At 35.2% G+C, this 19,126-nt stretch overlaps 1 protein-coding gene across 1 annotated transcript in view; it reads left to right on the forward strand.

The window, feature by feature from the left end:
• The window catches only part of LOC145690015 (uncharacterized), a 486,481-nt gene that overhangs the window by 152,560 nt on the left and 314,795 nt on the right, over positions 1–19,126 (forward strand). The window lies entirely within an intron of this gene.

Consider the following 19,126-nt stretch of genomic DNA (forward strand, 5'->3'; position numbering starts at 1 on the left):
TTCCGATAAGAATTCCGAGAATACCGAATTATTAAAATCTACATGACGTTATGACACATCATTTAAAACAGAGAGTTTGAGTACCAAGTTTTAGTGGCAGTATTAGTTTATGGGACATCCTGTAGCAACGAGCGTATTATTGAAAATAACTGATTTCCTTGTACCTCTCTGTATAGTATAATGACCCAATTCCCTCATTTTTATTGAAATCAATTCGGAAACTTGAATCTCTACCAAGAACTGATAAAGCAGTAGATTTCGTTAACTCTTCGTTCTCATATTTCAGTTTGGAGAAGATATTGAGTAAATTTCAACGTCAGAATAGCTTGTAATTAGGTCAAGAGCATTAAAAAAGACGCCATTTTCAATCAAAGACTGCCTGTTGCCATTAGCAAGAGGTGAAAAGAAAAGAAGACAAAAGTGTAGATAATTAATTATTGATTTTTCTGTTGGATTTTATGTGTCTCTCACTTTTTTTTCATGGACTTTTTAGAAGGTCATTGGGAATGGTGAAGATCACCCTAAAATGTCTTTCGAGGACACTTTGCAACAACATAAAGAAGAAGGTGAAGGACACTTAAGCCTTTGTTTAATGCTTCGCTCATTCCCTCTGAGAAGAACTTGTATAACAACTAACAAGGGATTTTGGAAGACTCTATCTATAGCCTATATATAGGATTAAATATAGTTGTTAATGGTATTGAACACTTGCGCCTATGAGCGCAACTAAAGTGAGAGATCTGGTAGGGGTGCTTATTCCCCACGAGGGCTTGGGTGCAACCCTCAAATTTACCATTCTCACCCAGACTAACTTTTCCTCTTTAAATGTGCTATTCCCTTCAAATATACCTTTCTCCGTACTGGGTTACTTTTGGCACACCACTAGAAAGAATTGTTGAAAACTTATAGTTGTTTCATTGATTTCCTTGGTTTCCCTGGACGACTGAAAATATCTCACTTGGCATAGATAAAACTCAAGGGAGCCATCAGAAATAATCGTTGAAATTTTACAATTCTTTTATGATTTGCGTATAAATACGGCTTCCGAATGTGTGACATAAAAGCTGGAGTGCAAAAAACACAAACCACCCTGTGCTAGGTGGCTATTAGAAAACACAACTAATCGAATCAGGGTAAGGCGGAGCTGGCGCGTCATCAAAGATGCAATCGAAGAGAGTAAGTGTGTCAACTATAGTGAGTATGTGCTTAAGCGAGGGTAGTGAAAAGAAATGGGTTTTAACAATAATACTAGTGTCAATAGCACCTGTCATGGTTTCATACCAGTAACGTTCCACTTGTAAACATAAAATACAGGTTCTGTAGACCGTGCAGAAATATATCGCCTGTGGAAATATGTACCTTATAAACATGTCTTTTCATGCAAAGTATTGAATTTTACCTGTAAATCTTCCAAAATGTAGTGCGCTAAAACTACACCAGCACGTCATTCTCTTCACCAAATTTGTCATTTTCCAGTTTGATTATACGTACTATTTTCAATGAACTATTATGCCCAACAAATAGTCTCATGTAGTGCAACCTGCGTCCTAAAACTCGGATGTTTGCACCCTTGTGATCAGGGGGAGCCAGGTCTCCTTAAAATAACGTTGATCCCGCGTTTTTTTTATTTATTTATTTATTGAATGACAATAATGCGTTAAACAAATTATCCATATCTTTCCTGTAAATTTTAAAAATTTTGCTGGAAATGGACGCCCAACTTTGGAACTTACCCCGTCTTTTATATATATTTAAAATGCGAGACGCTTTTTGTGACGAAAACATAGTGACAAGATAGAACCTTTTTCAACTGAAACAGTTATAAACTTTTCAAGACGTGTCAGTATTTTTAACACCTCTTCGCGACGAAGACAGTCTTAAATCTTGTCTCGTGGCCAATACTATTCAGAATATATATACCTAAAAATGAGATAAACAACATTATGACAAAACCTTCTAAAATGTACTTTCAATTCTCAGATGTAAAGAGGCCCACTCCCCTCTAGCAAAATATTCTAGTTACGCCAATCCCTTTGCCATCTTTTTTTTTAACCCATTGATTTTATAATTTTAATAATTAAATAATATTAAAATAGATATATAATGCTAATATATTTCGAAAACAGGAAGACATATTTAACTATAGTTAAAAAAGAAATAAGTAAAATCAAATAATTAAAATTCAAATTTGTTTGAAAGGAAACAGAAAATAATTCTATATATAAATCAATGGACTGAAAGTATTATCGATATTCATTCAATTTACGTTATTAATAATTGAATCTTTTTTAAAATTAATTAGTCAATTACTTTTGACAATAACCAATTTTTAATAGTTGCTACTTAAAAAAATTAATAACTTAGATAAATGAAACTTCAGGGACATGAGAGGGGGAAAATGTCCTTTCCCCCTCCAGTTTCCGATCTTCTGTGGTTAATTACCAAACTAAACTACTAACGTAAGAAGAGATTATTTAAGCTCTTAATTGCTTTCTCCACACCTGCTGTATTTTCCCTTTAAATATGTAGATACTTATGGTTCATACCCTCGTAAGTAAAAATGAAATTAATGTTTGCGTAATTTGCAACGCTCAGTATGTGCATAAAGTATCTTTTCTTTTTTCATCTATGAATAGCCATTTTCTTTTTTAAAAAATAATGAAATTAGTTTGGAAATAATTCTAAATTGAAACAGCTATTGTTTCTTCACAATACGTAATAAATTTCTAAAGGAAAAGAAAGAATTCACTTGGTTAATGGATTCAGGGCCGTAACTTGTGGGGGTGAAGCAACTGCCCCTCCAGGGAAGCTCACCGCCGTTCGAGGGGGGCCATTTTAAGACAAAATTTTCTTACTTCATATACGATACGAATGTAAAATTATAAATGAAGCATCAAACAGGTTCAATACATTACATCAACAAAACAGCACACCAAAGGTCAATAAAACAAAAATGACTAGTTGGCCCATTTCGGTAAAAAAAAAAAAAAAAAAAGTCTACTATTAGGGGCCCTAGAAATAATATTTAAACGTATGGCTTTGATATTTATCAATATTGTCCCCCTAATTAATTTGTTATGTATGGAACGGACCCAGGGACGGAACTAACGGCCCCGTAGACCTTGCAGTGCAGGAGAGCCCACAGGCTCCGGGAGCCCATAAAGTGTAAGAGAAAAATGGAAAGAGGGGGCCCAAGAATTAAAAAAAAAAAAACTTTTCTTGGGGACCCAAATAAGCGTATTAATGCTTGCCCTCCCCCCCCTCCCCAGAAAAAATCCAAGTTATGGCTCTAATTGGATTGGATTGGATTTTGAGTTTAGCGCTCCTGTCAGCAGCGAGCCTATATGAAACGTGGACCTCTGATTAACGTGGAATACGAACTACATGAACTCCCGCAGGGAATCGACCCGGATCTCCCAGGCCAAAGGCACGTACGCTGATCGCTTAGCTACGATTAAGCTCTCTTAGTTATTAAAATGGACAAAACTAAATCTTAAGGAATTGATTAAATTTCTCTTCACGTACACTATTCCTTCTTCGTCTTCTTTCTATGATACGTATTATACTTTCGCAAAAGTTGTGAACCAAATATTGGAATTTTACAAAACACAGCTTTCAGTGAAATTGAGTTACTTTTGAATTTAGCGTCGGTTTTTGAGCATTGATGCTATTTGAGGTAGGACGTAAATTTCAAATGGGATCTGGACCATTAATTGGGTTTGTATCCTACGCAAACATTGTCTCCCTTTAGATTAAAGGGCATAACTATGGGATATTAAACTCAAATAGTTCATTTCATTTCCAAATGTTATTAATGACGTGTTTCGCGCAATAAATGAAATGAAGATTTTGATGATCGCGTAAAAACAAACGAAGATCTGGAAGTTACTCATGTGAAAACAGATAATTAAGGTTATTACTCGCGTGTGTGATTTTGTGTAATAAATTTAGTGTACGTGGTACTTTACTTAAGTGTGCTTTCTATCACATGTGCGATGCTTAAAATATGTGCAATTAATGTCATTTCTTCGTTTGCGATATAGTATCACACAAACATTTTACCTTAAAGATAATGTCTACTGCACATTATTATTATTATTATTATTATTATTATTATTATTATTGTTATTATTATTTATTATTATTATTATTTTGATGTAGGAAAGTAGTTTTGGTTCGAATTTTGAATAATAATTTGAACTTTTTTCGTGTCTCCTTGATAGACGCACATCCAGAAATATTTACTGGGGGGATGCAATTTTTTTTCGGGAGGTCCAATATGTCTATGTAATATTGATCATGTTTTATTCTGCAACCAAAAAGACGATAAGTAATTGTTAGTTACTGCCACCTAGAGATGCGCACGAGAAGAGTCGAGACAGGATTTTCCTGACAAAATTCAAGTCGAGACACAGCTCTTCCAATAGAGAAATATACATTTTTCGAGTCGAAACATCACTTTTATAGCACATTTTCGAGACAAGACAGCCACAAATCTTGTCTCGTGCGCATCTGTACTGCCACCTACGCTTTTAGACAAAATTACAGAACTAGATTATTTTTATAAGAAAAGAAAGAGTGGGAGTAAAATCAAACCTTTAGGCTACATCAGTCATTTCTTTGTTAAACAAGTATAAATCTGTTAAGAAAGTCTACAAATGTTAGTCGAGTTACAAAATTTTGAGGAGCTTGAACCAAGGGCGCCGATTTCTCTGTAAATTTGGGGGGGGGGGGTATTCAGATGCAGAAGGTATATATATATATATGAAGATTTTAAGACAAATTGCACTCAAATTATGCCAAATATTGTATATTCAGAATTAAAATAGGGGGCCTACATGAGCTTTGGGGGGCCCGGGCTCCCTAGGCCCTCCCAGGATCATCACCCTTGGTTTGAACCCAGTGGAGTCCTTTGCCCCGTAGGTGCGTCCCTGCCCCTTGGACTTCGAAATAAAATAACTCCGCTATATATTTTAGTATAGTAAATATTTATTTTTTACCTAATATCTTGCTTAAGAGGGAGAGGGGTTAAACCCCGAAACCTTTTTGCATATGCCAGTGGTCTTTTGCATTAGAGTAACATTAATTGAAGTGTACAAGTGTAGGCCTACCTGTAGATATGATAAAACCATAATTACACAATTCTTGGATATGTCATATCCATAATTCTAATAAATATACTCCTATTCTAGCTCTTTATCTCCAGTTTATCATAACATCTTTGAGACCACAGGAAAAAGGAAGTTGCCACCCAGTCCCATCGTTACTGGTTTAGTTGTCCGATTTACTTTATGTTAATTGTGCTATATACTACTACTTTCATAGTAATATGACCGAATTCGGAAACGTAACTACGATACAAAGTGACCAACTATGTATTTTTTTTTCTATGATTTGTTTTGAGTTTTATGCTATATCGGTCATGGAACATAATGGCATTTATTTTCTATCTCTTTGCGACACAGAGAAATACTTATTCTATACCCCTACATTGCACGAGAAAAAATATTTTCTTGATAATATTAACTGATGAATTTCTGGACAGAAGCCAAATCCGTGGTTATGTGACGAATGCGGGAAGACATGTTGACGTGACATCTAAGTAAAATCACCTAAACTACCTCGACTAAATGAATCACTGAAAAAACCAGCAGAACGTATACCAGAGTGATGCAAAATTTGCATCACCCTGCAGAGTCATCCTATAAAATTGTGACGCAAAAGTGCATCACTATGCTGCAAAGAGCTATGTCAAAATATTTTTAAGGAAATGCGCCTCCACGCTGTCAACCGAAACCAACTCTCTTGAAGGCGGGAATATGGTGGTGGGGGAAGTTCTATTCTATACGAATACATTTTGTATAATGGTCTATGGTTGTTTCCAACCAAGGGTAAAAGTGGATCTGAAAAGGTAGGGGGACGCATGACGATACACCGTCCCCCGTTTTTTTTTTTTTTTTTTTTTTTTTTTTTTTTTTTTTTTTTTTTTTAAGTGATGAGATGCTATAGATATTTTCTGGAAGTGAGGGAACGGCCTCCTCTCGCGTTCCTTTTCACTTTTACCCCTGTTTCCAACTGATAGTTCGCAGACCCGTGTCGGTCCAAGAAATTATTATTTTACCGCCTCACATTAGCGGATGGTCAACTTTGGTGTTGTATCATCGCGTGAAGATCTATCTCTCTTGATGCAACTCTCAAGTCCAGACTGAGAGTCATTAAATCAGTATATATTATCTGTGGTTAAAGAATATTTTGATCTGTGGAAAAAAGCTTTGAATTTGTTGGTGACTTTTTTAACTACGTATTTATATGACACAATTTATTCTAATGTCTGTGCAATTAACACGAAATACAGGTGCTCTATGTGTTGCAGTTTCAACTTTGGATCCCTAAAATATTGAACGTCAAAATAGCAGATATCAAAGTATTGAAACATCGAAAATAGAAATATCAATTAGTAATATTTTTTGATATAAATGTTTGGAAACTTTAAAATATCGATCGATTAATCGATATATCGAAATATCCCTCAGGCCTACATGTGTTTCACTATCGATTTGAGTGAAATCTATCCTACTTTAATGAAATCTCTCTCGTTCCCCTTCCATTTTGTTCGTACCACTTTCTTCAGAATACTACAATTTTTTCTCAAATAATTTTGGGACATAAACAGAAGCAAATAGCGCATTATTGAATCCATAAAAAATGAATTTTCAGAGAAAATAGATTAAGTACGGTAGTTGTGTGATACTAAAACTTCTAACCCTAAAGTAAAATGTACTTGTGGCTCTAAAATGTGTAATTTTCGTATTCATTATTTCAATGATAAGTACTAGAATTATTAAACATCCAAATGGAGTGTGGCACTTTGTACTTCACTCAGGGTTGTGGTGGTTCAATGGTAGAGTATTCACCTCTGGTGCATGTGGTCATTGGTTCGATCCCAGTTCGCACTAAGTGAACTTCGTGGTGGACTAACACCGTGCGTGCGTGAGTTTTCTCGGCGTTCTCCCGTTTCTTCCCACTTTCTTCATTCCACCATTTCATTCATTTTTCATCATCACCGTCTCCTTTAGCCTAACCGACATAACAGTGGGACATGGAACTTAAAGATTTCATTTCATTTTTCTTCTTTGATTGTCCCCAATATTTACGCCTGTCTTCTATCGATTCGCGAGGTTGTAAATCTCTGATTTATAAAACTGTGTTGGACTCAATTCTTATTGGACTTTAGAGCTCTCGTAAATAGCATATCTCGTTCTTTATAGCTTCGTAAAACAAACTGAATCAATTAATCAAGCGTTTCCCTATCTTACCCCACTCTGGTAACGACACTGGTCTTAAAAGCTAATGAAATAACTGAAAAGAATATTCCTTGCACTATATTATGTTTAGTTTTAACAAGAATTAAGTCTTTTCTTGTTAAAGAATCCGAAAAAAAAAACCTTAGGAACAAATGTAAAAGTAAACATTTACGTAAGTAGTGTTTTTCCTTCTGGGAGACCTGGCAACAGCGGAAACTAGCATTGATCTTGTTGGTTCTGGAGAAACGCATCTTGAATTTCTATTACGCAACTTTGTCGGTGTTTCTCTCTCTCAAGGAGAAAAAGCTTTTGGTCTTGGTACGAGTTGGAATGGTCGGAAGAAATGCTACCATGCCTGTGGGAAGAGTTTGAAATAAAAGCCACGAGAAACGGCCATTACTGTCAACTTTGCTCATAATAAGAGAGCTTAGAAGCATGTTCTTGTTGGAGAAGTACCCTTCTGTTAAATCTTCTGGCACTCAAGTTTCCCCCTACTTGTATTAAATTCAGATTCTCTCTAGCGAAAAAAAAAAGTGTGGAAAATGCAAAATTGATCAAGAATTTGTCGAGGGAACAGTTGCTACTTGAATATCAATTAGTTCCACTTTTGCCTACAATGAAGTGTGTGTTCAATAAAATGTTCAAAGTAAGCGCAAATGAAATTGTTTCTTTTTAGTTTAATATCCTAGAGCTTCAAAAGAAGCGGATGTTTTAACTAAAGTGAACCATTCGATTCAACAAGTGTGTTTGTCTGTCTATCTGTGAAGTTGTGCGATGCTTCAATTTCGATATCGCAAATTGATATTTATAAAATATCGAATCTTGGTCAATATATCAAAATATCGATAAATCGAATACCGAAATATCGAAAAATATGTATACATTGAAAATGTTGATTACCCAAAATATCGAATCATATGCATGTATTGAAAATACCGAAAAAGTAACGGACAATATACATATATATCAAAAATATCGAATACCGATATATCGGACATCAAAATATCGGAAAATATTAAAATATCGCAAAATATCCATATATCGAAAATGTATATCACCCATATCCGTTTACCAAAAATATTGAATGTGAAAATATCAAAAATGTTGAAGTATCTAAAACATAGAAATATCATATATCAAAGTATGGTATTCGTATATCGAATATCGAAATATTAATCAGTAATATTTTTGATACCACTATTTTGAAATTTGAAAATATCGATCGATTGATCGTAATATCGAAATATCACATATGTCTGTTCCACTATCGACTTTTGTGAAATCAATCCGAGTTTAATGAGATCTCTAGATCTCTCTCGTTTTTCTTCCATCATGATCTGTACCACTTTGTTCTTCTTTATTAATCCATTCAACACATTTTTAAGATTTCGTTTACCAAAACTCTTTTATCGTCTGTAGTCATAGTTCCGTCCGTCCATCCGAGAGATTAAAAAAAAAAAAAACTCAAGAACTATTTGACGAATCAGCATCAATTTAGCCCAGGATATAGAGGGATGAAAGTGAGGAATCGAGTTCGCTAATGGAAGTGATATACAAACCGGAAGTGGTATAAATAAACCATTTCCAGCTTTTTAACATTGATCACTACAGAGCAAAAACGGTAATAGATCAACGAGAAGTGATTTCTTGCAATCGATTAAGTGTCCGACAAAAAATATATTTAATATCCATTCTTAACTCTTTACTAAAACCGGAAGTGATAGAAATCCACTACAAGTTCCGGTTTTAATATTGATCTACATAGAGCAAAATCGATAAGATATAGCAAGAACCATTTTGTTTTAAAAAAAATCAATTTTTGCATCTATGAATAGGTGCTCTGAACCCTCTATTCAAATTGGAAGTCGTAAAAATCAAACACTTGCAGTTTTAACGTTGATCGCTATAGAGTAAAAACAGTAACAGAAAGCGAGAAGCTATTTGCAGCTATTAATACCCACTCTAAACCCTCTCCTAAACACAGCAGTGGTAGAAATATACTACTACTTTCGGTTTCAATGTTGAGGAAATATGACTCATGTAAACCAAACTTTTTACGTGGTGTACACATGACCTTGCTACTTGTTATTGCTTACACTTCCTATATGTAACATTTAGCAAGAAAGTGTGATCATGAATAATCGTGTAAATAAGAGTATTCAATTAAATCATTATTGATATACTTAGTTCAATATTTTTTTTTTCTTGGGTTGCTTGTGCTCGATGTATGACGTTCAATAAAGATTATGTAAATAAAGGTATTCAATAAACTTTATTGATACCTTTGTTGATACATTTAGCTGAATACATTCTTCATTTTTCGTGCTCGATGTACGACGTTAAAAAAAAAAGTATGTTCAATAAAGATTGTGTAAATAAAAGTGTTCAATTAAATCAAGTTTATTGGTTGATTTAGTTGAATGCATTCTTTATTACTCGTGCTCATTCAAGAAAGTGTGCTCAGTAAAGATTGTACAAATAAGAGTGTACAATTAAATCAACTTTATTGATCTATTTACTTGAACACATTCTTTATTACTGGTACTCATTCAATAAAGTGTGTTCAATAAAGATTGTAAAAAATAAGGATATTTAATTAAATAAAGTTTATCGACTTTATTGATATACTAAATTGAACACAATCTTTATTGCTTATAGACGTTATACGACGTTAAAAGAAACGTGTTTTTAATAAACATAGTGCAAATAAGCGTATTCAATTAAAAATGCCAATAAAGAAGATAAACTTATCTTCAGTAAGTTTTACTGAATAAAAAATACACCTTCAAGCATACACATGTATTAGAGATGAGATCATAAGGTACATTGAGATTGCAGTACTGCTCTATAAAGGATTTTCAATTAAGAACGGTGCATTCATTAACTTAAGAACTTGACTCCTGCTATTACGACAGTTCATCCTTTCATTTTTGTCAATTAGAGATATTTTGTGTGTTGTATAACTATGTAACCAATGTTTTCTGGCGCATTATTAATTATAATATTTTGGTTAAAAAGACTAAATTATCCCCCTCCCCCCCTTCGGTTCCAGTCTCATTTGTGAAACCTTAATAAGAAGACATAGCAAAATGATGTAATGTTTGAATGTAGTTTGGGTCTCAATTAAGAAATGTTGCTTACCTTCAAAGGCAAGTTTATATTATAATGTAGCATCCAATTTTCTTCCCCCGCCCCCATTATGTTTTCTTTTTCTGGGTTTCTTTTTCTCTGTCGGCTCCTCGTTAGTACTATCTGCCCAACCATTATGGAAGAAAACTCGCTCTCTCTAAGCTAGTGGCTCATTAAACTTTATTTCACGCATTTCAACTTTGGAGGTAGAAGAGCAACTCTTCTTGACTAGACCGACAACTCACCCAAACGAAATTAGTTTCCTTTTTCTTTCTTTCTTTTTTTTTTTTTTTTCTTGTAAAAATCACTTTCTCAAGTTTCTCTGGAAAAATCACCTCACTTCCTTTGTAACTTAGTTTTAAGTTTCATTGGTTCGTGTATACAGTTACAATCAAAAAGTATCTTTCCTGCTATATTAAGTGGGTATAAAATCAGAGAGAGAGCTTGATTAAAACTAGAAGAAGTGGGGCTGTCTCCCACTTGTCTGCCATCAATCATTCTTAAGAGTCTTCATCCCGGCGAAATTAAAATACCGCTAATTTTACAGTAATTATGTGATATCTTCAAATAGATAAAAGATAATTGAAATATGGAGGAAGAGCGCCCTAGACAATATTATTTTGCGTGAGGTACCGTTATCACAAGTCACCTAGTGGCTATATGTTTTCAGCTGTTTAGAAACGCGAAAATAAATGCCGATTTTCAAAATGGCTCGAAATCGAAAGCAGATAAGTGAGTCGTGATAACGGTTTCTCATGTAAAATGATATTGTCTAGGGCGCTCTTGTTCCACATTTCGATTAACTTTTATCTATTTGAAGATATCACATAATTAATGTAAAATTAGCGGTATTTTAATTTCGCCGGGATGAAGACTCTTAACGTGCTTTAATAAATATAGTGTGTTCGAATGGTAACTATACACAGGGGTATCAATTTTCTCAAGGACTTGGGCGCAACCATCAAATTTAAAATTTTGACTTCAAATTTATTATTCTGCTCCTCAGTTTACCATTCTGAACCCAAATTTATAATTCTTTCCCAAATTTACCATTTTACCCCAAATTTGCCAATCTCCCTACAAATTTACCATTCTCCCTCAAATTTATCATTCTCCTCCATAAATTTACCATTCTTCCTAAAAATTTACCATTCTTCCTACAAATTTACCATTCTGTCCCCAAATTTACCATTCTTCTTCATAAATTTGACATTCTTCCCAGAAACTTACCATTCTTCTCCATAAATTTAACGTCCTTCCCAGAAATTTATCATTCTTTCCACAAATTTACCATTCTTCTCCATAAATTTACCATTCTGCCTCCAAACTTACCATTCTTCCCTCAAATTTACCATTCTCCATAACTTTACCATTCTGCCCCAGACTTACCATTTTCTCCATAAATTTATAAGACATTCCCAAGGATGAATTAGAAATGGCATATTTACTACCTCTTCTGGAGAGTCGAAATCTTTCCTCGTATGAAACGGATCATTCCCTGGTTCAACCACCCTACTTGCCCCAACCACGTGAAGGCCTTGGTGACATAATTTTTTATCTTGAAGAACAATTGATGGGCTGTTGTTTCGCGGTTGGAGTTCAACGTCCATTTTCAGCACCGAGCCTATATGAGACATAGATCTACAGCTTAAAGTAGAATTCAATATACTGGAGCTCCCACCTTAAATCAAACCCGGTTTTCCCATGTCGAAGGCTTGCGTACTAACCATGTATCCAAGAGGAAGCTTTCTATCTCAAAACAACCCGAAGAAAATTTGAATAATGAAGTAGTGAACTCCGTCCAATAAGCCAAAATTAGTGGTTGAGCTGATTGCACAATACGCATTGGTATACATACATGATTTACTAGCCGAATATAGTTCGCCATGGGCTGTATAGCACTTGAACACTTGTCACGAACATCTTTTACTTCGGAAGTTCGATAAACTTCAAATTGAATATAAAGCAAGCAAATGTGTTCAGAAGTAGGACAGTCTATAAGGGGAAGACAGAGATATAGCCTACTACATGACGTAAGGTCTTTTTAAAAAGAAACAGCACCCCCTCCCTCTCTCTCTTTCTTTCCAGACAGTCTGGAAGATCTGTTACCCTAAAAATAAATCCTTTCCGTAATCGCTTAACCTCTTTACTTACTCGCACACATACAGACACACACATAAACAAATAATGCCAGCCAAGCATAAGAAGCAAGAAGAGTAAAACGAAATAGATCCTGATTTTTTTTTTTTTTTTTTTTTTTTTTCAGGATTCTCAAAATAGTGTGACGCATGATTTGGTTTCGTGTTCTTTTCGTGTCTCGGAACCCATGGTACAGCATAAATTCCAGGCACATATATACTGTAGTTTTATCCCAAATTTTGCAGCAATATTATGGGAATAATGTTAGGTAAATAAATTTAAATAAGCCACTTTGGCAACAAATAAAGAATCATAGAACTTCTAAAAAATTCTAAAAGATGTTCTTTCTTTCTAGGAAAAATATCAACAAATGTTGAAACACGTGTCCAATTATTTTAAATGGGAAATTCATGAACCAAATTTCATATCTCTAACCTTTAGAGATTTAGAAATATGGATATTTTATTATAGTAACTAGCTGAACCTGCGCTCTCTACACAGCGCATTACTCACATATGAACATGAATCTCCTTGTCATTCCTCACGACATCTGTACATGTCTCTTTACAGACATAAGTGAAAGATATCTTGATAAAAAGCGGCAAGGGGTACCACAAAGGGAATATCTTTCCGATTATTTGTTCATCCCCCACTGTTTGTAAGATTGGAGCCTACTTCCGGTTGGAAAAATGAAATGAAATCTTTGAGTTTTACGTCCCACGGTTATGCCGGTTAGGCTAAAGGAGACGGTGATGATGAGTAATGAATGAAATGGTGGAATGAATAAAGTGGGAGGAAACGGGAGAACCCCGATGAAACCCACGTACACGGTGTTTGTCCACCACAAAGTTCACTTGGCGGGAGTTGGGATCGAACCCGGGACCCCAAGCACCAGAGGTGAACGCTCTACCACTGAGCCACCGCGGCCCTTACTTCCGGTTGGAATTTCTAATTCATCTGTGATCAGTGTTTTCTATCTTCTTGCATGCAGTATGGAGTGTAATATAAGCACATACATTATACACACAATTAATTATAACGTCATTGATATATGGTGTTCATTGGGCGAAACATTCCAAACAATAAAAATTAATCTTACATGTTAGACTGGAGAAATGGTTATCCTTCATTTTTTAAAAAACATATTTTCCAGGTTTATTAAACATTTTACAGATAGCTCTTAACGTAACTGAAAACGAATCTGTATAAACAATAATGCATTTCCAACATTTTTTCTTAGACATTTTTTTTTATTTTTTATCCTTCATTTTTCATTAACATTTGGCCTTGAAAGAAATGCCTGAGAGATATACAACCCTTGTATACAACTGTGTGGTGTTGAAATATATAACTCTCAGGGTATGTTGCTTTTTTTTTTAAACTTTCAACACTAAACAATATAATAAAGAAATAACGGTCATGTTTTTTTTTTTTTTTTTTTTTTTTTTTTTAAATATTCAATTAGAACTGAACAATCTACACAAATTTTGAAATCGACCAGTGAAAACGGCATCTTTCTAGAGCCTATGGTTTCCGAGAAATCACTGTCGAAAAGATTGGTTGCAAACATATAAGCTTTTCTTGATCACAAGCATCTATTCTTGATCACAAACATACAAACCTACCATTTTAATATATATATATTGTCAACCTCCTTTCCCATGGAAATCCAAAAAATCCTTCCTTATTGGTGCTTTATGTTAAAGAGCCTATGAACTGTAAAAAAAATAAAGTTTCTAACTTAAGAGATTTGACCTGGGAGTTGAGTTAGGCAATCACTCAGAACTCTACTTGTATATAGAGATTGATGCTAAAAAGGGCATACTTTTTTTTTTTTTTTTTTTTTTGTCACAGAGAATTAACAAAACAAGAGAAACTTCTGGAGCAAACACTACTCATTTGATTAGTGAGACCACTGTTAGTCTATGAAACAGCTATGATTGCTCGTGTAATGGAGGCTTATGAATGTTAAAGCATTCCTGCCTGACTAGTAATCGCGCCAGCTTTAAGTTCTTGGAGAGCCAGAGAGCTTTCGGTATAGCAGGTACCTTTTGTATACTGAAAAGTATAGATTTATATTATTTGAACTAGATTATAATAGATATTGTTTAGGAGGTGCAACAATATCCACCAGAGAAATGCTCGACCTCCTTGTCCCCGTCTAGCGCCATCTCTGTTGTTCATATTATAGTTCAGCACATAGCCCCGTCAGTGAAGATGGATATCTTGGGTTAAGTTCCAAAGTTGGGCCTCCGTTTGCAGCAATTTTTTTTTTTAATTTACAGGAAGGATATGGATAATTTGATCGTTTGTGTGCTTGATAATATATAAGAGTCTCAAAAAATCTGCTTATTTGTTATATATAAGCGGTTATAAACATGGTACTATACGGCGAGCGGAGGGAACTACTTGGCGCAAGGTAACTGAACAGTTGCATTGTGGGAAAGAAACGAGCATTTATGTTATTAACATGGCGAATGTACAAGGGCAATGAACTAACAGTTTTAACATTTATGAAGTAATACGTTGATAACGAAAATCTTTTAAAGTTTGTGAACAGTACGGATTAACGAACCTAATAACAAATTGCAGAAAGTGTGGAAAGGAGATAACAGTGAATAAACGTGGCGAAAGCGGACGCCCAACTTCGGAATATATGCCGATATCTTCTCCAGAGTCTTAGGTTCAGAGCTGATCATTAGTGTTGACCACGAGACAAGACAGGATTGTCGTTGAAGAAGGAAATTTTCGAGAATCAAAAATAGACGAACTCACATGTAAATGGAGGGAGTTAAGCAACGTGTAAGTTGAGAGCAGCTACATATCGCTGAATATCATACAGATAATTAATTTCTGACGAGTAAGATGGATAAGAAAGACACGTCGATTGCCTGGGATGTACGCGCCCTGCACCTACACAAGGATTTTGCATCTAACTAAACCCTGTTCGGCCTAACCTCTAAACTACGATAAACAAAGCCACGTGAAAATAAATCTCGCTGATTTCCTGTTGACCTACCGACGCTTGTCGTCCTCCGCAAAATAGTTCATATAATTTGATTATCACTTTTACAATGAAGCTCCATATAAAACTGCTACATTATTATAAATTACATAATTATATTACGGATTATCTAATAATACTGCAATCAAGTATGTTTAATGAAACAATAGAAATAAACACTAAGCATGCGCAGTAATTATGGCGCCAATTCAACTGTGGAGGTGTGTTCTGCTTTTAAACCTGAAAGATGTCTCACATGAATCCCAGTTCCGCGAGTGTTGTGGTGAAACACCAAGAAGAGAAACCTTTACTCACTAAGCAACAATTGCTTACCAGTTAACTTTAAAAAAAAAAAAATTCAAGTCGTTTTCTTTTCTGCTGCTGCCCTAAGTATCTAGACAACACGAGACAGTATTGTCAAATACACGTGTATAACTTGCTCTTCTTCGTGGGGATTGGAAGTGATACATCACTAGCCAATCGTATTTTTGACAAGCGGAAGGATACAAATATTTTGTTTATCGGAGTTTAGAGCTTACGCTGAACAGGGAATAGAAGCCGGTTGTTATCGCTAGTACTCTTAAGATTCGAATATTCAATTAATATGTGAATATTTTTAACACCATTAGTTCCTGGTAGGTGGGGACACAATAATCCGGTGGTTAGAGGGTTGGGCTCATGTCTGCGTGGTCCCGGATACGATTCCCGGCTGGCACTTCCCACTTTTTGGCGTCCACAACTCGTCGTGAGGCAAATTGGGAAGTTACATAAATAAAAGACGTGATGGCTCGTGATATGCGTGTTAGATACAGGACGTAGTTCAACCAGTCGCTAATAGATGGCGTTCGAACGGCTCAGTCCATAAGAACCGTCATGCCAGTGGTTAGTTTTAGTTCCTGCTTGGGCTTAAATTAGCTCCATTTCCTGATGTTATAGTGCAACAGTTTTTATGTGACTTGGTTAGCGAATCTCTTACCAAAATATAAATTTGCCTGCTACTTTTGTTGCAACAAACCAGGTATGGGAGAATAGAAAAAAACTCATGAATCTGTCACTGTTGCCACCTGTGGTTGTTTATTAAGGAATTTGGTTTACCAAAACTTCATTATACACTTACTCTGTGTTTCCGTTCGTCAGGGATTTAAAATACTCTTAAGAACTACTTGATGCATCACCATCAATTTTGGCCAGAAGGTAGAGAGGGTCAAGAGTGAGAAATTGAGTTCGTTGATGGAGGTGATCTATCACCGGAAATGGTAGAAATCACCAACTTCCGGTTTTACCGTTGACCGACATAGCGCAAAAATGATACTAACGAGAAGTGGTGTCCTACAATCGATTAAGCATCCCAAGAATACATTTAATCTTTATCCTTAACTTCCTAATAAAACCGGAAGTGATAAAATTCCATTACAACTTTCGGTTACAATATTGATCTACATAGAGCAAAAACGATAAGAGATAGTGAGAAGTGTTTTTTGTTTTATCGATTTAGCATTCGAAGAATAGGTACCATCTTCTCTCTTGTCCCTCTATTCAAACCGGAAGCGGCAGAAATGAATCACTTCCGGTTTTACCCTTGATCACTATAGAGTGAAAATTGTTATAGATAGCGAGAATTGCTATTCTGCAATCTATTAGGCGTCCTAATAATATATTTCGTCTTCAGTTTAATCTCTCTACTAAAACCGGAAGTGATAAAAATATACTACTACCTTCTCTTTCAAAATTTATTGAGAAAGTATCACGCCATATAAACCAAACTTCTTCACGTAGTGTACACGCGACAATGCTACTTGTTTTGTGTTATGTACTATCTAATACTAAGAGGTCTTCGGCGGCAGAAGTCCGGAGTTCTAATAACTCACAACAGTGTTCCTATGTTGACGCTAGTGAAGCAGCTCTACAAAATTGTTCTGAACTACTTTTCAGCGGTAAGCATCTTGATTACTAAAAGACTCGACCAGAAGACCACGGACCTCTTATATATATGGTCAAACATTATATTAAATCGTTCCAATATATTGTACCCTGCGCGATATAGTCCTTTTGTTCGTAGTAGGAATTGATTGAGTAGTTCGCTTATTTTCCGATTACAAAGTCATTTTGAGGACACTGTAGATGGAAATCCATTTGGGGTAAGAAATCTTTTATGTAGGCCAAGAAGAAGATAAGGGTTAGAGGCACAGCCACGGTGGGAGTCCACTGGGTCCAAACCCCCCAAAACTTCCTAACTTAACACATACACTTTCTAAATAAAACCATACAAGTTTAACAGGGAAATGATTGATGTAGCATGAACATTTTATCTTACACTTTATCTGTACTCTTTCTCTTATAAAAATAATCTAGTTGTACCTTTTTTTTTTCTGAAAATGTAGGTGGAAGTATTTTACAATTACTTGCCGTCTTTTCGAGTTCAGAATAATATCCATTAAATACTACATAGGGCCTAGACGTAGTGGGTTGTAGTATTGGACCATCTCCCAAAGCTTGGATCCGAGACGAGTCGAGACAGGATTTTCCTGACAAAATTCGAGTCGAGACACGGCTCTTTCAGGGGCCGCGGTGGCTCAGTGTTAGAGCATTCACCTCTGGTGCGTGGGGTCCCGGGTTCGATCCCAGCCCCGCCAAGTGAACTTTGTGGTGGACAAACACCGTGTGCGTGGGTTTTCTCGAGGTTCTCCCGTTTCCGCCCACTTTCTTCATTCCACCATTTCACTCATTATTTATCATCACCGTCTCCTTTAGTCTAGCCGGCATAACCGGTAGACGTAAAACTCAAAAAGAAAACGGCTCTTTCAATAGAGAAATATACATTTTTCGAGTCGAGACATCACTTTTACAGCACATTTTCGAGACGAGACAGCCACAAACCTTGTCCCGAGCGCATCCTTAATCCCTCCCAACAAAAATTTCTGGATGCTCACCTGATAGGAGATACTATAAAAATGAGAACATTATTTATTTGTATACAAGTGATTTCATTGAGGAGTTTGTTGTAAACACTAGCTTAATTTAAAAAATACGAACTAAAGAAACTTACTGGTGATTATTATTATTAGCGTATTTAAGGGGATTTCCAGGCTTAAGCCCCCGAAATTTTATTTTCTATTTTAAAGTAAATGAAATATCTTGCAGAATTTTCACATTTCCAGGAATAAAGTTAGCAAAGCCCTCCCCGAAACAAAATGTAAATAAGCCACTTATTATTATTATTATTATTATTATTATTATTATTATTATTATTATTATTATTATTATTATTATTATTATTATTATTATTATTATTATTATTATTGTATTGTATTGTATTGTATTGAAATATTTAGAAATATACTTCTAAGTTCAACGAACTGCTTTAAGCATGCAGCTATTCAGATGAAAGGGAACATCGTTTTTTTTTTGTTGTTGTTGTTGTTTTAAAAGACAAAATGTAAAAGCATTATTATACCTGGTGCACGTTCATCCCCGAAATTCTCTATAACGTAAAACAACTATCATAACTTACTAACACATAACAACGTTGATATATATTAATACACATAAG

This window comes from Thermobia domestica, chromosome 7, assembly GCF_964235325.1.
Source record: "Thermobia domestica chromosome 7, izTheDome1.hap1.1, whole genome shotgun sequence".
NCBI lineage: Eukaryota > Metazoa > Arthropoda > Insecta > Zygentoma > Lepismatidae > Thermobia > Thermobia domestica.